The sequence below is a fragment of the Aquarana catesbeiana genome, linkage group LG08 (genome assembly GCF_042186555.1).
Source record: "Aquarana catesbeiana isolate 2022-GZ linkage group LG08, ASM4218655v1, whole genome shotgun sequence".
NCBI classification, from domain to species: domain Eukaryota; kingdom Metazoa; phylum Chordata; class Amphibia; order Anura; family Ranidae; genus Aquarana; species Aquarana catesbeiana.
Genome location: NC_133331.1, coordinates 135203460 through 135230493, shown reverse-complemented (window position 1 = coordinate 135230493; position 27034 = coordinate 135203460). Strand labels below are relative to the sequence as shown.

Genomic DNA, 27034 nt, shown 5'->3' with positions numbered 1-27034 from the left:
GTTTGCTTGGCTGTGTGGAGGAAAGAATAGTATTTTTGGAGGGCAGATTTGTATTGGTTGAAGTTTTTGAGAGACTTAGTCTTGTGCCACAGACGCTCAAGAGCGCGACTACGTTTTTTGGGAATTTTAGTGTCATCTGTTTGCCAGGGTTGTAGGGGTCGAGGCCTGATTCTGCATGTAGTGAGGGGAGCGAGCTTGTCCAGGGTGGAGGACAGGGATTTATTGTAGATGGACGTGGCTTGGTTGGGGCAGGACAGGGGAGAGATTTTGTCATAGAGGTGGTCAGTAGCAGAATAGAGAGAGGAGTTAAAGTTGCGAAAGTTTCTACGGGTGATGGTTAGGCAATTGGAGGGAAAGGTGGTGGAAGACAGGGGGAGAGAGAAACTAATAAGGTGGTGGTCGGAGAGAGTAAAAGGATTGTTTGAGAAGTTGCATAGGGTGCATAGGTAGGAGAATACAAGATCAAGGGTGTTCCCATCAGAGTGAGTAGAAGCCTGTACCCATTGCTTCAGGTCAAATGAAGAGGTTAGACTAAGAAGTTTAGAAGTAGCAGGAGTGTTTGTATTACCAATACTGTATATATATATATATATATATATATATACACACACACACACACACACACACAATATCTCACAAAAGTGAGTACACCCCTCCCATTTTTGTAAATATTTTATTATATCTTTTCATGTGACAACATTGCAGAAATGACACTTTGCTACAATGTAAAGTAGTGAGTTTACAGCTATAACAGTGTAAATTTCCTGTCCCCTCAAAAAACCTCAACACACAGCCATTAATGTCTAAACTGCTGACAACAAAAGTGAGTACACCCCTAAGTGAAAATTTCCAAATTGGGCCCAATTAGCCATTTTCCCTCCCCGATGTCATGTGACTCGTTAGTGTTACAAGGTCTCAGGTGTGAATGGGGAGCAGGTGTGTTAAATTTGGTGTTATCGCTCTAACGCTCTTATACTGATCACTGTAAGTTCAACATGGCACTGTGAGAAACCATGAAATCAGGCCGAGACAGATGTACAGTTAAATCAAATAATACAAAATTAGTGCAGCGCAATAACAAATTAAAAGAAAAAAGTCCTTAGACTATTAAGGATAATGCCAATATTCTTGATGAAATAAACACTGATGTAATTCTTCACAAGCACCAATGATATTCGAACCAATAGGAAATGCGCTTACCAGACGTGATGGACCTCTAAATTATAGGAGGTCATATGAGCCTGGTTCCCAAAAAATTGGTAACAGCCTGGATCGCTTGGAAGACACCAACATCCGCCAGTAATCTCGTACAAGTTGAAACAGTTCCTGTGGGATCCCGCTGAGCCAGTTTCACTTAGAGCCCAGGAGTGGTTCAACTGCTTATGTCTACCATACTTAAGTGTGCGGTCACACTGTTGGAGGATTACATCAAGGAATTTATAAAGTGAATTGACTCACTGTTTCAACTTGTACGAGATTACTGGCGGATGTTGGTGTCTTCCAAGCGATCCAGGCTGTTACCAATTTTTTGGGAACCAGGCTCATATGACCTATAATTTAGAGGTCCATCACGTCCGGTAAGCGCATTTCCTATTGGTTCGAATATCATTGGTGCTTGTGAAGAATTACATCGGTATTTATTTCATCAAGAATATTGGCATTATCCTTAATAGTCTAAGGACTTTTTTCTTTTAATTTGTTATTGCGCTGCACTCATTTTGTATTATGTAATGTATTCTTTAGGTCTGGTGAAACCTATAGTGTTCAGCTGGCAACCTACATTTGTTAATTATTTTTGCGCTGATTGCTCATAGTTTTATGTACAGTTAAATCACACTTGTTTAATAATAAAAGTAAAAAGAACAAACGTAGTCAAAACATAGCCAAAGTTCAGTAACCGGAACAGATAGTCAGCCAAGCCAGGGATTAAAGTAATGGAACAGCAAGCAGGATCTGGAGCCAGAAGGGATGTCAGCAAAGCCAGTCTTTAAATAGGAAAGGCCTAACAAACTGAGGTGCGAACTTCAGTGAGGGAACACGAAGTCGGAGATTGAGAGATGACAGCTAGACCCTGTCCCCAACCTGGTAGGAAGGCGCAGGCAGGCATCTGCGGTCAGCATGGAGTCTGTACCTATCATTAGCATGGCGTAAAGCTTCCTGGACTGTGGAATGAAGACCACGGAGATGCTCCTCTAATGCAGGAATACTCTGCAGAACAAACGAGTCAGGCAACATGGATGGTTGGAAACCATAATTCGCCATGAACGGGGACAATAGGGAAGCAGAATTCAAGGCACTGTTGTGAGCAAACTCTGCCCATGGTTATAGGTCTGACCAGTTGTTATGATGGTCAGAAATATAGCAACATAGGAATTGCTCCAAGGACTGATTGGCTCGTTCTGCGGCCCCGTTAGACTGCAGGTGATACGCAGAGGAGAAAGCAAGCTGAATTCCCAAATGTGTAGTTATTCCTGCGCTACCATGTAAACGAAGGGCAATGAACGTTGAACTGCTGCAAGCACCGAATATAGGTCAAACTCAGCCCATACAGCAATAGAAATAAAGTATGTAAAAATTGGTGCTGCACTGTTCTTTAAAAAAAATGCTGCTAGAGGTAGTAGTACAAAGGTTAAAAAAAAAAAAAAACCTATGCTGCTAGAGGTAGAAGTACAAAGGTAAAAAAAAAAACTATGCTGCTAGAGGTAGTAGTACAAAGGTAAATAAACACGTAAAATGATATAAATATATAAAAAAACAGAAACAATATAAGAATATGTACAATCAATATAGAGCACTTCTATACCCAAGAGGTGCAGTGTGATGTTCCACAATAATCGGTGGTAGTAGCAAAGTGCAAAGTGCAAGAAAATCATTCAATAAAGACTTAAGGCCAGATGTGATAAGTATCTAACTGGAAACACTAAAATCAATATACAATCACTAAAATCCTCAATGGATTGTGCAAATAGGCAAAAAACATTGTGCAAAAAACAGCAATAAATAAATTAAATGTGCAACGTGCAATCAATATGTGCAAAAATTGCAAATGCAGTGTATGATAAACATATAACCATATCGTCATGGAGGAGTGGAAGAGGACTCCAGTGGCAACATGTGAAATTCTGGTGAAACCCCATGCCCAAGAGGGTTGAGGCAGTGCTAGAAAATAATTGGTGGCCACACAATATATTTACACTTTGGGCCCAATTTGGACATTTTCACTTAGGGATGTACTCACTTTTTTTGCCAGCGGTTTAGACATGTATGGCTGTGTGTTAAGTTATTTTGAGAACAAAATATTACAGCGCACACATGCAAAAAAGACATTTACCTCCTGCAAGGCTATTTAAACGCTTGCCGCCTGCCGGCCGTCATATGACGGCCAGGTGGCGCGGCTCTCATTCTGGGCGAGCATCATATGACGTCCGTCCATTTAAACAGGGCATGCGCGCGATTGTGTGCGCACAGCCCTGTACCTTTGGTGGCGGCGTGTCACGGAGACACCGCTCGCCAGCGAGGGGGGTGAACAGCCATTAGGCATGGCTGTTTACCACGTGATCGACCATGATGAAGTCACGGCTGATCACAGATGGTACCACCCCACTGTGCACGGCGCATGTGCGCGATTGCGAGCGCGCTGCATGTTCACGTCAGTGGCAGGGTGTTCCCGGGAACACTGCCCGTCACCGACACAGGTAAACAGCCATTGGCCAGCGGCTGTTTCCACGTGATCGGCTGAGATCCTTTCACAGCCGATCACTAATAGTAAACACAGAGCGGTAACGAGATGTTACCGGGTTCTCTTCCTCACACACCGATCGTGTGTGAGAAGGAGATTGCGGTAACATCTCGTTACCGCTTAAAGTGTACACCAATCACACTGATTGCCCCCCCCCAATAAAGAGGACCTGTCACCACCCATCAAAGTACCTGTCACTGTCCATCTGAGTACCTGTCACCACCCATCAAAGTACCTGTCACAGCCCATCTGAGTATCTGTCACAGTTCATCTGAATACAGAGTACCGAGTACCTGTCACAGTTCATCTGAGTACCTGAGTACCTGTAACAGTCCATCTGAGTAACCGAGTACCTGAGTACCTGTAACAGTTCATCTGAGTAGCTGAGTACCTGTAACAGTCCATCTGAGTAGCCGAGTACCTGAGTACCTGTCACAACCCATCTGAGTATTTGTTACAGTTCATCTGAGTACCTGAGTACCTGTCACAACCCATCTCAGTACCTGTCACAGCCCATCTGAGTACCTATCACAGTCCATCTGAGTACCTGAGTACCTGTCACAGTTCATCTGAGTACCCGAGTACCTGAGTACCTGTCACAGTCCATCTGAGTACCTGAGTACCTGTCACAGTTCATCTGAGTACCCGAGTACCTGAGTACCTGTCCCAACCCAACTGAGTACCTGTCACAGCCCATCTGAGTACCTGTCACAGCCCATCAGAGTATCCGAGTACCTATCACGGTCCATCTGAGTACCTTAGTACCTGTAACAGTCCATCTGAGTAGCCGAGTACCTGTAACAGTCCATCTGAGTAGCCGAGTACCTGAGTGCCTGAGTACCTGTAACAGTCCATCTGAGTAGCCGAGTACCCAAATACCTGAGTACCTGTCACAGCCCATCTGAGTGCCTGAGTACCCATCACAGTCCATCTGAGTACCTGAGTACCTGTCACAGTTCATCTGAGTACCCAAGTACCTGTCACAGTTTATCTGAGTAACCGAGTACCTGTCACAGTCCATCTGAGTACCTGAGTACCTGTCACAGTTCATCTGAGTACCCGAGTACCTGTTACAACCCATCTGAGTACCTGTCACAGCCTATCTGAGTACCCGAGTACCTGTCACAGCCCATCTGAGTACTCAAGTACCTATCTGCAGCCCATGCCTCATAGAATATACGTTTGAGTGTTCGCTTTCCAAAATGGGGTCATTTTGTGGGTAATTCCATTGTCTTGGTGCTCAAGGACCTTCAAAAGTGTGATAGGTAAGAATGAAATGAGATGTGTAATTTATGCTCCTAGAACGCCTGAAGGTACTATTTCAGTGTTGGGCCTCTGTATGTGGCCAGGCTTTGTAAAAGTCTCACACATGTGGTATCGCCATACTCAGGATAAGTAGCAGAATGTGTTTTGGGGTGTAATTTTTGCTATATACATGCTATGTGTTAGAAATGTCTTATAAATTGATAACTTTGTGTAAAAAAATGCGTTTTCATTTTTTTCCACATTTTCCAAAAACTTATGGAAAAAAATGAACCGTTCAAAAGACCCTCATAGGTTACAACCCATCTGAGTACCTGTCACAGCCCATCTGAGTACCCGAGTACCTGTCACAGCCCATCTCAGTACCGGAGTACCTATCTGCAGCCCATGCCTCATAGATTATACATTGAGGTATTTGCTTTCCAAAATGGGGTCATTTTGTGGGCAATTCCATTGTCCTCGTGCTCCAGGGCCTTCAAAATTATAATAGGTGGTTGAGACATGAGATATGTCATTTATGCTCGTAGAATGCCTGAAGGTGTTACTTCAGTGTTGGCCCTTTGTATGTGGCCAGGCTGTGTAAAAGTCTCACACGTGGTATCGCCATACTCGGGAAGAGTAGCAGAATGTATTTTGGGGTGTAATTTGTTGTATGTCTATGCTCTGTGAGAGAAATAACCTGTTAATATGACAATTTTGTAAAAATCTTCATTTTGCAAAGAATTGTGGGAAAAAATTACAACTTAAAAAAACTCACCATGCTACTTATTTGTACTTTCCTGACAAGTTAGTGTCTCAAGAAATGAGATAGGCCTTCAGTACATCAGGTGTGATCAGATGTGATCAATTTTCAGTGATTGGTACAATAGTTTGTAGACTCTAACTTTCACAAAGACCAAATAATATACACTAATTTGGGTTATTTTTACCAAAAATATGTAGCAGTATAAATTTAGGCCAAAATTTATGTAGAAAAATTACTAATTTGCAAAATTGTATGACAGAAACAAAGAAATTTTTTTTCCCCACTAAATTTACAGTCTTTTTTTTTATTTATAGCAAAACAAATAAAAAACCCACTAGTGATTAAATGCAACCAAAAGAAAGCTCTATTTATGTGAAAAAAGGATGCAAATTTCAAATGGGTACAGTGTTGCATGACTGGGTAATTGTCATTCAAAGTGTGAGACCGCTGAAAGCTGAAAATTGGTCTGGGCAGGAAGGGGGTGTAAGTGCCCTGTATTGAAGTGGTTAAAACACCTAAGCATTATCAAAAAATATTTTCAAAAATATGGGGATTTGGTCACACCATATAACTATATGGCGCTTAAGCCCACTTACTGCAACAAAGTAGCCCATAATTAGTGGGTCCTACGCTATCTACAGAATGGGAGTTATGGGGTACTTTGTTGCAGTAAGTGGGCTTAAGCACCATATAGCAATATGGTGTGACCAAATCCCCATATTTTTGAAAATGTTTTTTGATAATGTTTAGGTGTTTTAAATAGCCTTGCAGGAGGTAAATGTCTTTTTTGCATGTGCGCTGTAATATTTTGTTAAGTTATTTTAAGGGGACAGCAAATTTACATTGTTATACAAGCTGTAAACTCACTACTTTACATTGTAGGACAGTGTCATATCTTCAGTGTTGTCACATGAAAAAATGGAATAAAATATTTACAAAAATGGGAGGGGTGTACTCACTTTTGTGAGATAATTATATATATATATATATACAAACACACACACACACACAGAGTAATACCTTGCATTACGAGCATAATTAGTTCCAGAAGAATGCTTGTAATCCAAAGCACTCATATATCAAAGTGAGTTTCCCCATAGGAAATAATGGAAACTCAAATAATCCGTTCCACAGCCACTGCTTGTCTATGCAGTACTGCATGTGACCAGAGGTGTTAACCCCTTCCCTGCCAGTGACATTTACCCAGTAATCAGAGCATTTTTATAGCACTGATCGCTGTATAAATGTCAATGGTCCCAAAAAATTTGTCAAAAGTGTCCGATCTGTCCGGCGCAAAAATGCCATAAAAATGCCATAAATCTTTCCCATAGTTTGTAGATGCTATAACTTTTGCGCAAACCAATCAATATACGCTTATTGTGATTTTTTTTTACCAAAAATATGTAGAAGAATATATATCGGCCTAAACTGATGAAGAAATTAGTTTTTTTTTTTTTTTTTTAATTTGGGGATATTTATTATAGCAAAAAGTAAAAAATATTGTTTTTATTTTCAAAATTGTCGCCCTTTCTTTGTTTATCCCTTTCATGACTAAGCCTATGTTTGAAATTTGGTGTTTACAAGTTAAAATCCGTATTTTTTGCAAGAAAATTACTTAGAACCCCCAAACATTATATATATTTTTTTAGCAGAGAATCTAGAGAATAAAATGGCTATTGTTGCAATATTTTTTATCACACGGTATTTGTGCAGCGGTGTTTTAAACGCAAATTTTTGGAAAAGTGACATTTTCATGAATTTTAAAAAATCCAAACAGTAAAGTTACCCCAATTTTTTTCTATAATATGAAAGATGATGTTACGCCGAGTAAATAGATACCAAACATGTCACCCTTTATAATTGCACGCACTCGTGGAATGGCGACGAACTACGGTACCTATGAATTTCCATAGGCGACGCTTTAAAAAATTTTTTACGGTTACCAGGTTTGAGCTACAGAGGAGGTCTAGGGCTAGAATTATTGCACTCACTCTGACGATCGCGGCGATACCTCACATGTGTGGTTTGAACACCGTTTACATATGCGGGCGCGACTTCCGTATGCGTTTTCTTCGCTGCGCGAGCTCGCGGGGACAGGGGCACTTTAAAAAATTTTTTTTTTTTTTTTTTATTTTATTTATTTTTGTACTTTATAAATTGTGTTTAAAAATTTTTTTTTTTTTTTTTACTTTTATTGCTGTCACAAGCAATGTAAACATCCCTTGTGACAGTAATAGGTGGTGACAGGTACTCTTTATGGAGGGATGGGGGGTCTAAAAGACCCCCCATCCCTCCTTTACACTTCAAAGTATTCAGATCGCCGAAAACGGCGATTTTGAATACTGTGTACTTTTTTAAATTCGGCGCCATTGGCAGCCGAGTAAACGGGAAGTGACGTCATGACGTCGCTTCCGCGTTTACAACGAGAAGGCTGGAACGAAGCCGCTCGCAGCTTTGTTCCAGCCTGCCCCCAGCCGCCGAAGGCAGCCGAATGGACACCGGGCCTCCCGATCGCACGGGAGGCCCGGTAACAGCGGCGGGAGGCGGCGGGAGGGGGGGGGATGTCCCCTCCCGCTCCTCCGGTATAACAGCCGAGCGGCTTTTAGCCGCATTGGTTGTTATACACGGGTAGCCGATCGCCCGCTGGAAACAACGGTACCGGGATGATGCCTGCAGCTGCGGGCATCATCCCGGTATAACCCCGGAAAGCCGAGTACGCATATCTGCGTACGGTCGGCGGGAAGGGGTTAAAGCGCAAAAAATAAAAACCACAGATGTGATGAAATAACACCGAAAGAAAGCTCTATTTGTGGGAAAAAAAGGTTGCAAATTTTGTTTGGGTACAGCATTGCATGACTGTGCAATTGTCAGTTAAAGCGACGCAGTGCCAAATTGTAAAAAGTGCTCTGGTCAGGAAAGGGGTAAAATCTTCTGGGGCTGAAGTCGTTAAAAAAGAAAAAAAAAGTGTCCCGTGATGTTCATCCATCTTAAATCATGCTGCCCGACAGGCCCGAAAAATAGAAAAAAAATAAAGCTCCTACTCGATGGGAGGCCCCCCAGCGACTGCTCTCTTTTGGCTGTAACAGCTGTTATATAGGCAAGGGCGGGGCCCCCCGGTCATGTGACATCATGTGACATCAGAGGGGGCAGGGTCATCCTGTTACGAAAAATGCAAGTGGAGGCACAAAAACTTGTAACCATAAGTTACCCAATAATAAATCTGTATTAAATGCACAGTCTTTTTAAGTCTATGTGTAGGGTAATAAGAAGGGGTTAAAAGCCAAAGCAAACAGGGCTGCCATCATATCGGAACAGAAACCAAGTTCCAGGAAGCTGCAGAGAAAACATGGAGAGAGGCGCCTCTGGGTGCAGACGTTTAAATGTAAACTTTAATAGACATACAGGTGTCAACTCACATTTAAGCTGATTATTATAGGCATTACGGTTTCACAACTGAGATAGTCCTGGTGACGCTCCTGAGTCCTGAGTCCTGCTTCCTTCATCCAAACCATCTGGTCAGTGAGGGGTCTGATGCTGTGGATGGAAAGCCGGCTGCGGAAGACAAGCTCAAGACGAGGCGTGAGGCGCAAGGCACAGGTGGCTGCAGGGGATGACGTCACTAAAAGTGGACGCGTTTCATGAGCATGCACGCTGCGATGTCCTGGCAAGCCGCGCTCCTTTCTCAACGGACATAGTGAGAGAGCCATACAACGCCATTTTTAAAGAGGATGATCGGGAAAGGGGAGGGAACAAGGAATAGGTATATGGTATATGGGCTCAGTTGCCCATGTGGCCTAATTTATGTGGGCCTCACTATACGAGCCCTGAGACGAGAGACGGTGAACATAGAAGACTGATTGAAGGCAGGACAGATCCACATAGTGTCCCGAGACATTTTACTGCAGCTCACCAACATTCTACAAACGGTCTACAAGTTTGGGTGATCGAACAGATATCTAATTCTCTCCCGGCGGCCGAACGTTTTAAAAAACTTTGTGCCAGAGAAACATTCTGGATTTATAATCTTGATGTCCTTTCACCTGGTGGTATTAACGAAGGCATCGAAATCTCCACCATTCTATAAAATACCTCATATATATTAAACACATACGAACATTTCTATTTTCACTCATCAACATTATAGCATAAGTTACCAGTCCATTTCCTAATCTTTATTTATTTCACTTCAGGTTTTTCATTTCTTGGGGGAGGCGGGATCTCACTGTTGTAAGTATCGTTAGAAATATGTGCTAGAGGTATTTGTACCATTTTTTATTTCTTCTGTTATGTCTTACATATGATATATATGCGTATGACTTTGTTTAGATGTTATATTATTATGTCTGTATGTTATACATTGTGAGTGAGCATATATAGGTCCTGTTATGCCACACACTTGCTACTTAATAAGTTATGGTGCCCTTCTTCCCTAAAAAAAACCCAACCCCCCCTTCCAATCCCGTCACTCCCTTGTCCCAGTCACTTCCCATCTTCTTCCACCTCCCCCCCTTTCTCGACCCTCCTTCCTTCTCCTCCCCCCCACCCCCCCCTCTATCCCCCCCTCTCTTCACCCTCCCTCCTTCTCCCCCCCCTCCATTCCCCTTCCCCATAATCTATTTTATGGTCTAATAATATATATATATATATATATATATATATATATATATATATATATATATATATATATATGTTTTCCTAGTATTCTTTTTCAATATTTGATCGTTTTCATCAGTAATATAGTATCCAGTCATTTATCATTATTATCTTTTAAGTAATTTAAATGATAATCGAAATAACTAATTTTAATAACTTTTTAAAAAGATTGGATTATATTACCGATTATTAATATCATTATTATTATTATCATCATCTTTAATAGTATTTCTATTATTCTCTTTAGCATTATTAGTATCATTATTATTCCTACATCGCTATGGTAATATTGATTAGTATTATTTTATTTATTTTTTTTTATATTTTTTTTATTTTAACTTAATTAACATAAATTTTTTATTCATCAAACTTTTTAGTAGTTTTATTCATTTTTTTCCCCATCTTTAAACTAATGTTTCTTTTTAGTCTTATTGGTTTTTTTGATAGCTCCCATCACCGTTATGTATTATGCCAAACTATGCCTTTACGACCACTGCTTGTGCATGTGCATTGTTCTGATTGATTTTATTAGAACGTGTGCCTATATTTTTTTTATTACTGCACTTCTGCCCATAGGAAATAACATTGCCCATATTAATAGTAACTCCTAGTAATACTTGTGCCATAAATGTTTTTTAAAACTGCACTTAGCCCATAGTAATTAGTACCATCCCTATTCCTTGTTTCCTCCCCTTTCCCGATCATCCGCTTTAAAAATGGCATTGTATGGCTCTCTCACTATGTCCATTGAGAAAGGAGCATTGCTTGCCAGTACATCGCAGCACGCATGCTCACAAAACGCGTCCACTTTTAGTGACGCCATCCCCTGCAGACACCTGTGCCTTGCGCCTCACGCCTCATCTTGAGCTTGTCTTCCACAGATGGCTTTCCATCCACATCGGCAGGCCCCTCACTGAGCAGATCGTTTGGATAAAGGAAGCAGGACTAAGGAGCGTCACCAGGACTATCTCAGTTGTGAAACCGCAATGCCTATAATAATCAGCGAAATGTGAGTTGACACCTGTATGTCTATTAAAGTTTACATTTAAAAGTCTGCACCCAGAGGCGCCTCTCTCCTTGTTTTCATCCGCTTACATCAGTGGGTGGCCCCACCCTTGCCTATATAAGAGCTGTCAAAGCCAAAAGACAGCAGTCGCCGGGAGGCCTCCCATGGAGGCAGAGTTTTTTTCCCCTTTTTTTAAAATTTTTCGGGTCTGGCAGGTGGCGTGATTGAAGAAGGATGTACATTAAGCCCCCCACCCGCAGATCCCCGACAACCAATAGCCAGGGTTTTTGGGAAGAGGCCCTTGTCCCTATCAACATGGGGACAAGGTGCTTTGGGGGGGGGCCCAGAAAAGCACCCTCCCCATGTTGAGGGCTTGTGGCCTGGTATGGTTCAGGGGGGGCGCTTGATCGCCCCCCCCCCCATCTTGTCCCTCAGGCTGCATGCTCGGATAAGGGTCTGGTATGGATTTTGTTGTTGATGGGGACAAGGGCCTCGTCCCCACAACCCTTGCCCGGTGGTTATGAGGGTCTGCGGGCAGGGGGCTTATCGGAATCTGGAAGCCCCCTTTAACAAGGGGGCCCCAGATCCCGCCCTCCTAGGTGAATGGGTATGGGGTACATTGTACCCCTACCCATTCATCCAAAAAAAAGTGTCAAAAAGTAAAAACCACAAAAGACAGTGTTTGACAAATTCTTTATCAAAAAATAAATAAAAAGTGTCCCGCAATGTACATCCATGGTTAATCATGCTGCCCGATGGACCCAAAAAATAGAAAAAAAATGAAGGGGGCTTCCAGATTCCGATAAGCCCCCCAACCGCTGACCCCCACAACCACCAGGGTTGTGGGGACGAAGCCTTTGTACCCATCAACATGGGGACAAGCACCCTCCCCATGTTGAGGGCAAGCGGCCTGGTATGGTTCAGGAGGGGGGGGCGCTTGCTCGCCCCCCCCTTTCCTGGCCAGCCAGGCTGCTTGCTTGGATAAGGGTCTGGTATGGATTTTGGGGGGACCCCACGCCAATTTTATTTTTAATTTTGGCATGGAGTTCCCCTTAAAATCTATGCCAGACCCAAAGGGCTTGGTATGGATTTTGGGGGGACCCCATGCTTTTTTTTTCTTAATTCTGTCAAAGGGTTCCCCTTAACCACTTCAATACACTGTATTATATACTACACTGACTGCACTATATACTCAGAACTGCAGTATATATACTATATGGACTGCACTATGTACTCTCCCGAAAAATTAGGCCTTGGGTGTTGGTGGTGCCAGAACACTGTAACCCCTCACAGTTACTCTTGTTGGGCACAGGAACGGGCCCTGCTGTTAAATATTATTTCAAAAATTGTAATTACATGCCCCTGTAAAACAGGGGCAGAAAAATTGGGCCTTGAGTGTTGGTGGTGCCCTAAACCAAAAATATTGTCGAAAGCTAGCATCATCAAGATTCAGGAATAGGATAGGCACTTAGGCAGCATAGGCAGTCTTCAAGGGATCCCAGATCCCTAGCAAATTCAATCAGTTACATCAGCATCCGGGGCTTGATAGCTGCTGATCCAGGACTGATTCATTTTTATAAATGTGAGCCTACCAACAGAGTCTGTGGACAGGTGCACTTTTTGATCTGTTACAAACCTTCCAGCAGCACTGAATGTCCATTCAGAAAGCACACTGGATGCAGGACAGGCCAGTAGCTCGATTGCATATTGAGCAAGTTCTGGCCAGTGGTCCATCCTCAAGACCCAGTAACCCAGTGGATGCTCTGTTGGAAATGTCTCCAACTCTGCTCTTGCCCCTAGATATTCCTGCACCACATAATGCAGACGCTGGTGATGGTTGCTTGAACCTATCAGCCCTTGGTGCTGAGGACTGAAAAATTGTTTAAAGGCATCGGTCAGCCAGCCACCTTCTCCACCGCTCTTCCTCTGACCAAACGAAGCCTCAGAAACACGTTGACCAGCACCAGGAAATGGTAACCTCCCAGGGTCTGGAAAGGCGTTACACAAACTTTTCTTCAAGGCCTCCTGAAGATCTTTTATACTCTGCTCCCTCTGCAAAGGCAGAATTAGTTCTGCAACATTACCCTTGTAACGTGGATCAAGAAGGGTTGCCAGCCAGTAATGATCACTCTGTTGATACCACAAATCCTAGGGTCCTTTAACAGGCTTTGCAGAATTAGGGAGTCCATGCAGCGTAAGTTTGCAGAGGCATGTTGCAGTTGCAGTGCTAGCAATTTGGCCAAGCTAGCAATCAGACAGTGAGCATATGGATGGCTGGGACAGTATTTTTTTTTTTACGGTTCCGCAACTGGGGCAGCAAAATTTGCCTGCTGATATCAACTGGTGGTGTACTGCTAGCAGATTGGCTGCAAGTACTTGTGGCACCTATTGGGGAGGAAATAACACACAGAGGAGGTGGGCGGGCTCTGAGTTTAAGCACCATTCCAAGTTGGTTGGACAACAGGATCCATCTCTCCGCCCCCTGCGACCGCTGTTCTCGTCTTCAGGTCACCAACGCCAAGACGAACGAACGCCAGCCATCCTCAGGGGCCCCCTGCAATGCCCTGGAGCCCGAGTGTGTTTTTTACAGATTGTGAACTTCCATCCGATGAGTGCATTATCGCATTTGGCGAACTCTCCACCAAGCAACCACCTGATGCAATCAAACGATCAGGGACATTGGAAGATCTATGCGTCCCTGCAGAGGGCTTAATCTGTCTGTTTGTATGACCCCCGCTCCTCAGGGGGTCCACCAGTTCCGGTAAGGGTTCTCACATATAGAGCCTCACTTTCTAGTTCAGACCCTTTTCTGCCAGTTGTGGCATTATAAAGCGAAGGTGGTCACCCGGGATTCTACTTGTTGCGGTCCTCATTACCCACATCCATCCACTCCTCCATACACTTATCAACTGTGTATACAAATTTAAGGACACTATTTTTTGCACTAATCCATGTACATGGACATTAATTTATTTTTCACAACTGTATTTATTTTTATTTTTTTTTCACTATTGATGCATTTGGATATACTCATTTCCAATATTTATTTTATTAATTAATTTAATTTATTTATTTATTTACTGCACATGCTTGTACCATTCGATTGATTTGGTTTGGTTTGCTTCACCATCACTTGGTCTCCTATAAGTGATTTTCAATCTAGCGCAACTTTATTTACAATTAGACACAGAGGCTGCTTGCCCTCTTTTAGTGGCCTGTGAGCGCCTGCCTCTCCTTGGTGGCCTTCCGGATATGATGGGAATTTTTTTTTTCACACTACACTGTATTATATACTGTACACCGGCTGCACTGTATTATTTGCTGTGTATACCACCTGAAGTGTATTCTAAACTGTACACGCTGTATTATATGCTGTGTACACCACCCTTTACTGTATTATGTACTGTACACCAGCTGCACTGTATTATATACTGTGTACACAGCCTGAAGTGTATTAAAAACTGTACACACTGTATTATGTACTGTGTACACTGCCTGCCTGTATTATATACTGTAAACAGGCTGCACTGTATTATATACGATGTACACCGCCTGAAGTGTATTATATACTGTGTACATCGCCTGCACTGCATTATGTACTGCACACTGGCTGCACTGTATATATAGTCTACACTAAATGCAGAGTATACATATATATATATGTATATATATATATATATATATATATATATATATATATGTATATATATGTATATATATATATATATATATATATATATATATATATATATGTATATATATATATATATGTATATATATATATATATATATAGTGGCAGAGTGAGGCTCTGTCCCTATGAAATTGGAGGTAAAAGATACACAGAGTTTGCATATCTGCAGACTGCAAGACTACAGAGTGTAGAGTTTAAATGGAGAATATACTGCCTGCACGCCACTAACTAACCTGCCTAATCTAGCTCTACTTCTCTCTATCTCCATCCACTCCAACACACTACATATGGCCGCTGTGTAAGCAGCCTTATATAGTGTGAGGCGTGGACTTAGCCCCCTGTGCCATGATTGACCAAAGGCACATTGCCTTTGGCCAATTATGGCTCTCTCAGCAGAGCACGCTGTGATTGGCCAAAGCATGCAGATCACGTGCATGCTTTGGCCAATCATCAGACATGAATGCACTGCGATCTCGCAGTGCATTATGGGGCGTTCCGCGGCACTCGAATTTGCCGCGAACGCCCCATAATGTTCACTATTTCGCTGGAGTTGCTGGCTCACAGTTTCACACATGGCTCTCACATGACCCTCTTCTGCTTCCGAACGTTGTGAATAAACATGGGACAATGCCTTTATCTACTCTTATTGTACCCTCATCACCCTCCTTTATTAATCATTGGTGATGCACTTAGCTGTCCAGGTTCATCAAAGCTCTGCCTAAGCCTCTGCATACCTCTTCTCAATCCAGTGGAGATCATGTTCTCGATTACGCAGCCCCAAATAAATTGTTTCACAGCTTTACAAATCACTTCTTTCTCTAGAGTCTGCTGCATTTGTCAAATAATTAGAAGCTTGGGAGCGTACATTATCTGACGACCAACACTCCACCACACTGCAACTGACTCATACCTCCTCTATTTCATCCAAGGCAGCAGAAGTCAACTTTAAGCTCCTTTTTATGGTGGCATTGCACACCTGCTCATCTTCATACAATATTTCCTGAGGTATCTGACACCTGTTGGAAGGGATGTGGGGCAGTTGCCATGCACACACTCACATATGGTGGAAATACCCACGTATACACCCCCTACTGGTCTGAAATCATGCATTGGATCGAAATCATTTAGGGGTCTGCTACCCCTAACGACCCATGGGCTGTACTCTTTCATTGTACAAGTAAATCAATCAGCCAATATAAACGCTCTATCATACCTCATCTAAACGCAGCAAAATCCCTTATCCTGCTATACTGGAAACAGTCTGCCTTCCTCATGGCAACAATGGCTTTATGTTGTTGACCACATATATCATATGGAAGACCTTACCTATGAATCTCACAATATGACCACTAAATCACACAAAATATGAGCCCGTTGGTTCGCTTTTACCTACTCTTCGGTCTATTCGGAGGTTATGTCTAAAGTTGGTTGATACCGTTTCATTTTCTTTTTTTATTTTCTACCCTGGTAATACAGGACATATTTGATGTTATGGTGAAATGTGTGTACAGTACTAAGACCAAGCTCTTTTACCAACCTACTCCCCTTCCCCCATCTCTTTCCCTAGGTTCCTCACCTCTCTTTTTCCTCCATTCTTTTTTCATAATGTTGGTGTAATATTAATATCCACAATTTTCTGATTGGATGTTTGTATGTGTCATCTGTCCTTTTTTTATAGTCGTCTATTGTTAGACATCTAATGCCCGTCTGTTTTCCTTTTTGGGTGTACTGTTTTGTAATGTTTCTTATTGTTACCTCAATAAAAATATCCATATTTAATTGTCCTTAAATATAAACATATATAATAATTAATTGTATTTATTTCTATAAATGTTTACATATTTGTCCTCCCCATCCTATTTAAATATTGGTATTTAATTATTACTAATATAATTTTATTCATTTTATTTTAAACCCTATTAAAATACCAAAAGAAAAAAAAGAGAAAGACACAAAGACAGTAGAAAAATCAGGCCCTGTATCCCTCAAAAACAGGAGGCATCTTTTGCCTTACTGACCTAACCAAACTTACAAATTGCATTAGTTTACATCAAAGTTCTAAAATCATCTGTTACCATAAATAATATCCAGGGGGTCTACTTCAAGCGAAAGACCTAATATCTATCATGCTGTTATGCAGACCATTTCTTATGCTATCAGGGTCTTTTCGACTTTTTCTCCCGACATGTGTCTTATTCGCTCTAAAGGAATTTTTAGCTTTCATGATAACTTTATTATATCCCTATAAACACCTCTCAAAATTTAAAATTTAAGAATACAAGTTTGTACAGTTATTATATGTTTTCATACAATAACTAACTTTGAAAATATTTCCTGACTTTGCTGAAATTTCTTTTACTTATTAGGTAGGAAACTTTGGCTCGGCACAACATAATGTATTTTCTTTCATCTATTCTGCTAGTCGTAGATCTATCCTCCCACACAGACCTGTAATGAATTACTGGGAATGACTAATAAGGTTTTAGAAAATCTGTCACAAGTGATGAGGTTGGATAAGGTAACATGCACTGGCATCTGAGGCTACTGATAATAATATCATAATATGACCACACTGTGATTTACATATTATTGAGACTTTGTCATGTAGAAAAAGCATTTTATAGGGAGTGAGAGGCAACAACAAGATATAATACTACTTGGAATTGTTGGAGCTTTGCTTGCAAAAAGGGCCTGGAATATTTTAGAATATCAAAATTATTTTATCTTGTATTTAAAATAGAAATCTACCTTATGCAAAACCACTGCAGCCCCACCCCACAGATCCTTTTTTTTAATACCTATACTTAAGCTGGCCATACACTATACAATTTTCCTGTTCAACTTTCCTTTAGATTTACCAAAACCATATAATATGAGGTCAAACCTAAACCCTTTCAATTTGTATGCAATCAGACAGGCCCTTGCACTACATAGTTGAAGGTAAATCTAAAGGAAATTGAATCAGAAAATTGTATAGTGTATGGCCAGCCTTAGTTTTCACAGCAGTCTTCTGGTTGGTCCAGTGACATCATCGGTCCTTCCTGTTCCCAGAGGTGTTGGGGGGGGGCTTCCTCCTGGACCGAGCAGCACTTATGTGCAAACGTATTAAGGGTTTTGTAATTTTAGAGTATCAGAATAATGCTCCACCGACATAAATTCATTTGTCCTTCTCAATCTCGCAGACCAGCCAGATGCCGAAACCCAGGCATTCACCCTTGCTCCACACTGCAATTCAGTTCTAGAAAACAGATGACGCCTTAGATGAATTTCAATTGGTTTTACTGAGCAAGGAAGTAACTTCCAGAACATACTGCAAGCCTTCCACCTCTAGCCATACCTTTGCTGACAGATACATTATCGGGCTAACAATACATAGGAAATCTAACAGTTCAAATTGATCAGTCTCCAGGAATATCAATTAATTCATAAACAAATGACTCATGATTCCATGATTTCATGGCAGGAAACCACTACATACCAACCATTTTTCTACTGTGCTTTGGATTTAAAAGCAATTTTTGTGTAGGAAAGCATGGGAAAAATATCTGTAATTGATCTGTGTACAAATTTGGAAAAGTAAAGACTAAAATACAAGGTTATGGGAAATGCTCTGTGATGTCATTCTGGTGTCACTTGCATTTCCTGTAAGCTTTAGGAGTAGCACAGGGAAGTAAGACAATGATGACAGTAAGCATAGAACACAATATAGATTACCATAAGATGCAGTTGACTCTCTTCCCCTCACACTGTGCATTAATATCAGCAAACAATAGATCACCCTAAAATGCATGTGTGTTGGAGCATGTATCATCTAACCTCATACCCTTAATCATAAACCCCCCCCCCCCCCCCCCAAACACACACTCACACACACATATACATACACACACTCACTCTGCCTCCAATATCTATTGTTTGCTGGTGACAACAAGCAATAGATCACAATAAAAAGCATATGTGTGATGCATCATCTAACCAGATGCAGTGACTTTAATCCCCCCCATCCCCCTCCCCCAATCAGCTACAAATATAAAAGTTAAAATCAGTAAATCAATAAGAAAAATGAAACCTATCCACCACAACTCTTTAATTTCCATTGTCCTAATGAACACATTGTTAATGTTTGCTTTTATTGGAAGAGGCTCAATTCAACATTCAATGTTTTTGAGATAAACAGGCTCCTTATCTAAGTGCTCATCTTTGATAATTTAAGCAAACAGATTCTTTTTATCCACGTGAATTATGATATAATGTTGAAAAGGAGTAAAAAAGCTTTTGTAAATTGAAAGGGGAACTTTGACTTTGGGCTTTACCACTCCACTGTGTCATATAAAAATCACATTTATCTGGTATCCTCAAGAGGCTTTGATGATTACATTTTGTAATAAATGTCTGGGATTGAGCTAATTAAGTTAAAGTAGCATTAGGAGAGATTTCTAGGAAGTGAATTCATAAAGTAAGAATAAAAGCTTTGGAAATGCTACCACATTAGATCTGCCTCTCCTAATAAAAATGCTTAAAGTGTATTTCTATTTTTGTAGTCAGATTTTAGAAAACCCCACTATATATTTGTTATGTGTTCCCAATAACACAGCATACCTACATTTCTTTTCTTTGATATTTTTTTTAATGGAGAATGTGCCATGGCAGACTGCAATAGTTTCAGAGCAAGTTCAGGGTGAATCTGTTCTAGTAGAAAGGCTTAGGGCAGGCTGAGCTTTCCCATACAATAGGAATGCAAGCTTCTATAAGTAGCGCCCCCCCCCCGAAAAAGTTACTTGGTAATTTTGGATTTTCTGTTTTATGCCTCAACCCCAAGGACAACCTCAGCCCCTCTAGCACACCTGGTTGAATAAAATTACTGTGAACGCAAGTGCAAAAGACACCAGCAAAGCAAATTATTATATATCTAGGGATTTTTATGGCAACAAAAAGAAAGAAATGTTAATGCAAATATATTCAATCTCAAATGTTGGTCTAAGCAAGTATACAAAAGATATTCAATGCAAAGAAAGATCACAGTAAATCAACCGGTAATAACCTGTAGGCCCTAAAAGAACCTATGACCTCAGGAATAAAAGAGAGAAAGAATTACCTTTCTGTGTCAAACTGGTCCCTTCAAAATCTTGATGCCTTGGGCCTAGAAAGTAAACGAAACAGTTTTTAAAACAGCAATTCGTAAGGAATGCAATATTCAGCTTTTGAGTAAGAGTTCCCCTTAATGTGCACTAATGTTATACACTGAGTCCTTTAAGTGGAGGGAGAAGAAAGTGGAGCTAGCTCAAAAAGGGCCCAGGGGAATTGCTGTGCAATAGCGACCAGCAATCAAGAATAATATAAGGAAAATGTTTCCTTCAGAAGCTCTCATGTAAAGAGATGGGATAAAGGTGTCTGCATGCAGTGTCTCTATATTGTGTACACAGGGTGAGATTCCGTCAGCTCACCGATCCTGAAGACACCAAAGCTCAAGGGATTAGGATGTCCTGGAACAGGCTCTGAAAGGATCTGCCATTTGATGTAGGGTCCCCAACCGGCAACCTGATGACCCACGGACCCAGCAATGTCTGTACGGGTATCCACACAGCCAGTGGGGTATCTGCGACGGTGGATCTGCATCCAGAGATGGAACTGGCTGGTAGAGAGGGTCACCACTCTGTCCTGGTTGTGATCTCTTCACACCACAGGCAAGGTTGTGTGGTCCTCTCCTTCTCTCTTCCTGTGATCCCGTACACCTTGTGTCCTCTCTCCCTGGCTAACTCTGCCCTTCCTCCCTAGATTCCCAGCTCTCTCCCCTTCTGCTGGTGGGGCAGCCTGGCTGCTGTAGTCCATGCCCTGGTATTCTCCATGGGCCACCTGTGTTCTGGGACTACATTTCCCAAGATCCTTCTCTCCTCTGCCTCCAATGGGAAAAGAGGGGGAGAAATCAGAATGGGCAGGGAACCTAATCATTGCGGATGTGTCATTGCCTCGTCTCCTGCACTGCAGACAAAGGCGAGGGGGGACTGAGCGGGGGAAAGACATTAACAGTTGCTCTGTATCCCATGCAGCAGGGGCTGTGTACACTAGACATGTGCACCGCTGAAAAATTTGTTCATTTTCATTACATTCATCTTTTTTTTTTGTTTTTCGGGTCATTCGTTATGATCGCAATTGACTGTTAGTGAACGTAACGAATACAAATTTATCCGAAGTTACGAATTATCTGAAATAATGAATGCCGCATCTAAACAAATGGAATGGAACGAATCAATAATAAATAATAATAAAACGTTTTTATTATTATTATTTTTTATTATTATTAATTTGTTACGTTCCATTCGTTTAGATGCGGCATTCCTTATTTTGGATAAATTCGTATTTGTTACGTTCACTAACAGCCAAATTTGAAAGGAAAATTCCAATACCTATAATTTAATAGTTCGTTATTATTACAGATTTTCTCATTTTCGGGTTTTCTGATTTTCGAATTTACAATTTACAGTTACGTTCCATTCGTTTAGATGCGGCATTCCTTATTTTGGATAAATTTGTATTTGTTACGTTCACTAACAGCCAAATTTGAAAGGAAATTCCAATACCTATAATTTAATAGTTCGTTATTATTACAGATTTTCTCATTTTCGGGTTTTCTGATTTTCGAATTTACAATTTACAAGTATTCGAATTTACGAATATATGCAAAAATTTGTTAATTAATTAGTCGAAATTCATTAAGAAACTAATTTGGAACTAAAAGAATTGCACATGTCCAGTGTACACTCTCCCCGTGGCTTGCAGTGGAATATCAGGCATGGAAGCACCAGCTACATATATCTTTTACCATTAGGACAAACAGTGCTCAAATCTAGTTTACATCTGCCAGCGCAATACAGACAGGGTTGTTGATGCAAATACAGCTGCCCAGCAGCTTTATAAATAAAGAAAACTATGTTGGATTTGTAAGTGCTGGGATTGTTAAAGCATAGCTAAAGCAGCAATTTTTAAATATTTTGTTATGTTATACTATGTGCATGAGAACATATAAGTTAGGTGTTATCCCAGTTTGGCTGTAAAGGTAAAAATAAGCTTAAAGGTTTTAATGTCAATCAATGTCAATGGGGTTTTGTTTGCATCAGACAGATTTGTATTTTTTACAATAAGGAATACAAATTTTAAATATATATAATAATTGAGGCTACATGTGACGATTAATGAAACCTACTCACCCACACAAGCAAATCCAAACCACAAATGAGTACAGGCATACCCCACTTTTAAGTACACAATGGGGTTTATTTACTAAAGCTGGAAAGTGCAAAATCAGGCTCATTTCTGCATAGAAACCAATGAGCTTCCAGGTTTTATTACCAAAGCTTAATTGAACAAGCTGGGGTTAGAAGCTCATTGGTTTCTATGCAGAAGTGAGTCTGATTTTGCACTTTCCAGCTTTAGTAAATAAACCCCATTGTGTACTTAAAAGTGGGGTATGCCTGTAGTCAACAAAATAATTTATTTTGTTGACTGCATTTAATACTGTGGGAATGCAAAACCTGCTTAAATAATAATAATAATAATAATAATAATAATAATAATAATAATAATAATAACCTGCTCCACCCAATAAGAAGGAGTTAAACTGCAGATCAAATGTCTATCATGAATACTGCTGCCAGACTCATCTACCTTACCAACCGCTCAGTGTCTGCCACCCCTCTCCAACAATCCCTCCACTGGCTCCCGATCACGCAAGAGATAAAATTCAAAATGCTAACTAAAACATACAAAGCCATCCACAACTCAGCCCGAGCTACATCACCAATCTTGTCTCCAAATATCACCCAAAAAGCCCTCTCCGCTCCTCTCAAGACCTCTTACTCTCAAGTTCCCTTGTCTCCTCCTCCCATGCTCATCTCCAGGACTTCTCCAGAGCCCTCCCCCATCCTCTGAAACTCTCAATCTCAATCTGTCTGGTTATCCCCTACTCTGGCTGCCTTTAGGCGATCCCTGAAAACTCATCTCTTCAGGGAAGCCCATCACACCTCCAACTAATTTTTTACCACTTCCATTAGCTCATTCCCCACAGTTACAACCTTTTGTACCACCTGCCGCACCCAATTAGATTGTAAGCTCTTCTGAGAAGGGCCCTCTTAACACTCTTGTATTTTATTGTATTGTAATTATATTGTCTCTCCCTTTTATATTGTAATGCACTGCGTAAACTGTTGGCGCTATATAAATCCTGTATAATAATAATGTATAATAATAATGTACCTGCCAATGAATTCTAAATGATCTCAGGAGCATTTCAAACTGATGTTAAACTGATGCCAAGGAAACATGCCCAAAAGCTCGCTGACACAGGCCCCTATATGTTATGAGTTTATTTGACAACATATTAATAAAGGTCCAAACTGAATATATTGTATAGTCCTCTAAGGGGTCTAAAGCTGGGTAGAAATGAGCCGAACATCCCCCGGTTCGGTTCACACCAGAACCTGCGAATGGACCGAAAATTCGCACGAACGTTAGAACCCCATTGACGTCTATGGGACTCGAACGTTCAAAATCAAAAGTGCTAATTTTAAAGGCAAATTTGCATGGTATTGTCCTAAAAAAGGGTTTGGGGACCCGGGTCCTACCCTAGGGGACTTGTATCGATGCAAAAAAAACTTTTAAAAACTGCCGTTTTTTCGGGAGCAGTGATTTTAATGATGCTTAAAGTAAAAAAAAAAAAAAAAAGTGAAATATTCCTTTAAATATCGTACCTGGGGTGTGTCTATAGTATGCCTGTAAAGTGGCGCGTGTTTCCCGTGTTTAGAACAGTCCCTGCACAAAATGTCATTTTTAAAGGAAAAAATCTCATTTAAAACTGCTTGCGGGTTTAATGTAATGTCGGGTCCTGGCAATATGGATGAAAATCAGCGAGACAAACGGCATGGGTACCCCCCAGACCATTACCAGGCCCTTTGGGTCTTGTATGGATATTAAGGGGAACCCCGCACCCAAATTAAAATAAGGAAAGGTGTTGGGCCACCAGGCCCTATATACTCTGAACAGCAGTATACAGGCGGTGCAAACAAGACAGGGACTGTAGGTTTGTTGTTAAGTAGAATCTGTTTGTAATTTTTAACGGGTACATTTTTAACGGGTACATTTTTAACGTGTTTAGCTCCAGCCAAAAAAATCTTTTTTAAGCTTTTTGGAAAACATAGGGAAGGGTTATCACCCCTGTGACATTTGTTTTGCTGTCTTTCCTCCTCTTCAGAAGATTTCACCTCACTTTTTGACGAATGTTTTTTGAAAATGTGGGGTTTTTTGTGGAACAAGGATTGGAAAGCATCAGTGGAAAGGAGAAATGTTTTTCCCATATTAACTCTTACAGGAGAGAATTTCCCTTCCTAGGGGTAGATTTCATCTCACTTCCTGTTGTCTCCTTCCGTTTGCAAGTAGAAGTCATTTGTAAGTTAGATGTTTGAAAGTAGGGGCCTGCCCTATATACTCAGCAGAAATTTGGGCCTTAGGTGTTGTTGTGGCCACAACACTGTAAGCCCTCACAGGGCCCTGCTGTGAAATATTAGATCAAGAATTGTAATTATATGCCCCTGTTGAACAAGGGCAGAAAAATTGGGCCTTTGGTGGTGGTGGTGGTGGTGCCATAACACTGTAAGTCCTCACTCGCTCTTGGTGGGTGCAGAAATGGGCCCTGCTGTAAAATATTAGATCAAGAATTGTAATTACATGCCCCTGTTGAACAGGGGCTGAAAAATTAGGCCTTAGGCACTGGTGCTGGTGCCACAACACTGCAACCCCTCACAGATACTCTAGCTGGAACGCAGAAATGAGCCCTGCTGCAAAGTATTGCATCAAAAATTGTAATAACACGCCCCTGTTAAACAGGGGCTGAAAAATTGGGCCATAGGCACTGGTGCTGGTGCCACAACACTGCAACCCCTCACAGATACTCTAGTTGGAACGCAGAAACGAGCCCTGCTGCAAAGTATTGCATCAAAAATTGTAATTACACGCCCCTGTTAAACAGGGGCTGAAAAATTGGGCCTTAGGCACTGGTGGTGGCGCCCAGAACCAAAAATGTTCTTACAAGCTATCAGCGTGATGATTGAGGAGGAAAAGGATAATTACTCAAGGATAGTCACTCAGCATCAGCATAGGCAGTCTTTGAAGGGATCTGAGATTTCAAAAAAAATTATTCGGTTACATCAGCATCAGGTGCTTGGTAGCTGGTGGTGATCCAAGACTGATTCATTTTTATGAAGGTCAGTCGATCGACCGAGTCGGTGGACAGACGCACTCTGTGATCGGTTACAAAGCCTCCAGCAGCACCGAATGTGCGTTCCGAAAGAACGCTGGATGCAGGACAGGTCAGTAGCTCAATTGCATACTGTGCAAGCTCTGGCCAGTGATCCATCCTCAAGACCCAGTAACCCAGAGGATTTTCGGTGGGAAAGGTGTCCAAGTCAGATCTTGCCCCTAGGTATTCCTGCTCCATGTAAAACAGACGCTGGCGATGGTTGCTGGAACCGATCATACCTTGGGGCTGCGGACCAAAAAATTGCCTGAACGCATCGGTCAGACGGCCACCTTCTCCACCGCTCCTTCTTTGACTGACCGAAGCCTCAGCAACACGTTGTCCAGAAACAGGAGTTTGTAACCTCCCAGTCTCTGGGAACGCGTTGCACAGACCTTTCTGCAAGGCCTCCCGAAGATGTTTCATCCTCTGCTCCCTCTGCGATGGCAAGATAAGGTCCGCAACCTTACCCTTGTAACGTGGATCAAGGAGGGTTGCCAGCCAGTATTGTTCCTTCTCCATGATACCACGAATACGAGGATCCTTACGCAGGCTTTGCAGGATCAGGGAGGCCATGCAGCGTAGGTTTGCTGAGGCATTTGGTCCGGAGTCCTCTGGGTCACTAAGGACGACGTGGTCCGCAGCCACCTCCTCCCAGCCACGTACAAGTCCATGTGTTTCTTGGGACTGATCCCTTAAAGACTGCTGCTGATGCTGAGTGCCAGGCTCCACCTCCATACTGACACAATCTTCCTCCTCCTCCTCCTCCTCCTCTTCCTGTGTGATTGGCGGGCACGCAGGAACACTGTCTGGATAAAGGGGGCCTTGAGAGCTAAGGAAGTCCTCCTCTTCCTGCCTCTGTTCTGCCTCAAGTGCCCTGTCCATTATTCCACGCAGCGTGTGCTCCAACAGGTGGACAAGGGGGACAGTGTCACTGATGCATGCACTGTCACTGCTCACCATCCTCGTGGCCTCCTCAAATGGTGACAGGACAGTGCATGCATCCCTGATCATGGCCCACTGGTGTGGGGGAAAAAAAACAAGCTCCCCTGACCCTGTCCTGGTGCCATATTCGCACAGGTACTCATTGATGGCCCTCTGCTGCGTGTGCAGCCGCTGCAGCATGGCCAACGTTGAGTTCCACCTGGTGGGCATGTCACAGATTAGGCGGTTCTTGGGCAGGTTAAACTCCTTTTGGAGGTCCGTCAGCCGAGCACTGGCATTATATGACCGGAGGAAATGCACACAGACTTTCCTGGCCTGCCTCAGGACATCCTGTAAGCCCGGGTACCTGCCCAAGAACCGCTGCACCACCAAGTTAAGGACGTGAGCCAAACAGGGCACATGGGTCATTTGTCCCTGTCGGAGGGCAGAGAGGAGGTTGGTGCCATTGTCACAAACCACCATTCCTGCCTTAAGTTGGCGTGGCGTCAACCACCTCTGAACCTGCCCCTGCAGAGCTGACAGAACCTCTGCCCCAGTGTGGCTCCTGTCCCCCAAGCACACCAGCTCAAGCACCGCATGGCATCTTTTGGCCTGCGTACTTGCGTAGCCCCTTGAACGGCTACGGAGCACCGCTGGTTCTGAGGACAAAGCACAGGAAGAGGCCATGGAGGAAGAAGAAGAGGAGGGGGTGGAGGAGAGAGGTGTG

At 42.1% G+C, this 27034-nt stretch overlaps 1 long non-coding RNA gene across 1 annotated transcript in view; it reads right to left on the bottom strand.

Annotated features, from left to right (window-relative positions):
* The window catches only part of LOC141105303 (uncharacterized), a 142217-nt gene that overhangs the window by 81771 nt on the left and 33412 nt on the right, over positions 1-27034 (bottom strand). Inside the window, exon 2 of the long non-coding RNA XR_012235559.1 lies at positions 20194-20238. This is a non-coding gene — a long non-coding RNA (uncharacterized lncRNA). The remainder of the gene's footprint in view (positions 1-20193; positions 20239-27034) is intronic.